This window comes from Musca vetustissima, unplaced genomic scaffold, assembly GCF_032173495.1.
Source record: "Musca vetustissima isolate MV318-11 ecotype Yass unplaced genomic scaffold, APGP_CSIRO_Mvet_v1 utg66897, whole genome shotgun sequence".
In the NCBI taxonomy this organism is placed as follows: domain Eukaryota; kingdom Metazoa; phylum Arthropoda; class Insecta; order Diptera; family Muscidae; genus Musca; species Musca vetustissima.
In genome coordinates, this window is record NW_026874389.1 from 158,149 (window position 1) to 160,682 (window position 2,534).

Sequence of the window (2,534 nt, forward strand, 5' to 3'; positions counted from 1 at the left end):
CCATTTCATCCCCTAAATATTAACCGATTTTTACGAAAAACAATAAGGTTGTTTATTGGCCAGAACGCATCCTACGTGCAAAATTTCGTGAAGATTGGTCCATAACTGTGGTCGGTATCGTGTTTACAAATTATAATGGACAGACGGCGGAGGGACGGACGGACACACATATCCAGATCGACTCAGCTAGTCGAGATATGACGATCAGTATACTTAAAGGTGGGTCCAGTACCAATATTTCACGGCGTTACAAACTTTTGGGTCTGCACAAAGCTATAATACCCTGACAGCATAGTTTTGTAGAGAATAAAAAATCTGCTGAGCTTCTACTATATGCAGAGCTTCTAGTTTTCTATAAGAAGTCTTTCTGGTCGTCCATAAGAAGATCTTCTGATGTTGTATAAAAATACTTTCTGCAATTTTATAAGAACGGCTTCTGGTCTTCTGTACAAATATGTTCTGCTCGTTTATAAGAATACCGTCTGGTTTTCTTTTAGAAGTTTTTCCTAAGCAGATCTTCCATAGAAAGACCTTTTGGTCCTCTATAAGATGACCTTCTGGTCTATTATAAATACATCTTCCGGTATTCTAGTATAATATCTTCCGTTACTCTTTAAAAACAGATTCTGATCTTCTAAAAGAAGACCATTTGGTATTCTATAAGAAAAAACTCTGGTGTTCTTTTAGTAGTCTGGTCTTCTTTAAGGGGACCCCCCCCATTCTCGGTGTCAAAATTTTTGTTGATATAATTCGAATCTACACTGATTAAGGAATGTCTCTACAAAATTTCAAGTGAAAATCTCAAGAAGTCTTGAAGATATATCCGATTTATTGTATCAACATTAAGTGACGGCTAAAGGGTTTCTCAAACTTTAAACGCGTTTTACTTTAAACATTTTTTTGTGAATGGCGGGCACGATAACTCAAAAACCAATAATCCAATCGGTTCCAAATTTTGCAGCGTTTCTCTGAGAGTGTATAGCTCTCGTATGAACTAGGATAAAGCCAATCGGTGAAAATCTTCCTTATTTTTTAACATGGTTTTTGGTAAAAAATCGGCGATTTTCCAAAAAAAATTTTTCAAAGGTCCACCATTTTGTTAATTTTAGAGCGAAGTCAATAATCCTAGTTCATACGAGAGCCAGACATGTCCTCTTTCTAACACAGTTGGAATTTTCGGATTCCGATGTTCCAGTGAGGAGTTATCATGCCCGCCATCGAAAATGTGGACTTTTCTTTGCACCCAAAAAATAACAACAAAACAACAACAACAAATTTTTGTAAATTATTTTTCTTCCTTTTTAAATCTTCAAATATATATGTGCCAAGTTACAAACCTTAACAAGCATTGGTATTCATTTACCAGCCCATTTAAAATCTTAAAAAAAAAATCGAGAATGGGGGGGGGTTCCCTTAAGACGATATTTTAGTTTTTCATGGAAAGACCTTCTGGCGACGAGACCATCTAGTCTTTTAAAAAAACATCTTATTTTGTTAGTCAGTTAGTATGAGTCACATCACGCAAAGTGTGTCACTAAACAAACGGTATAACATTAACCAAAATCCAGAAATTCAAAATTTTGTTACGTTTTCTTTTTGAATATTCATAAATCAACGACAAACTTTCAAAAAACAAGTGAACATCAATTAAATTTGACATGTGTTTGGTTTTAAATTACAAATTATTTTAGCAGGCAAATGTTTGTAAACTTTTATTAAGGAAATCAATCGATTGGAAAATGGAAAGTGCCACCTGTTAAGAACTTGTTTTGTGTTGAGATTTTCTTATATTTTTGTTTCAATTCGGATTTCTTATAAAATCAGTTTTCATTTTCACAACCAACATTCGAAAATTATACAAACCTTGAAGCAGTAAGGGAAGAAATGGCCAGCTACAATTTAATTGCAACAATTTGTGGTAAGCGACTTTTATCAGACAAAAATCGTGGATTATTAATACAATTTACTTATTATTTTTTAGTTCTGTTCCTCATGCTCAACTCTGCCCATGCTGGTAGTGGTAATATTAAAAATGACCTCTCCGAAGTGGCGACAAATTTTGAGGCCTTAGGATTGACCCACTTGTGCCTGGCGAATTTAAGTAATGATGCTACTGTTCACTTCAAAGTCAATAACATTGCCGATGGTGCCGTTTTCTATGTCCGTCAAAGTTTCAATGAGAGACTTAGTGATGAACAGATTGTTGATATTGTCAATATTGCATTGCTGAATTGTATTGTCTATGAACGAGCTATTGACAGACGTTGTGCCAATGTTACAGATGGTCTCGTGGGTCAAAAAAGACCACCTGCTATTGCCGGGGCAAATATTGCTACATTGGGAAGAACAACATTGAACATTGGTACAACATTAGAATGTTTAGTTCGCAAACCAACACCCATATTTCCTCAATTGGTTGAAGGCTTGAAGACAAGTCTTCAGGGTATCGTTAATGATAATGATCCGTCGAAGAACTCTGTTATGATTTTAATAACACATATGACTGCTTTATCGGAAAGTTTTGTTAAATTAGT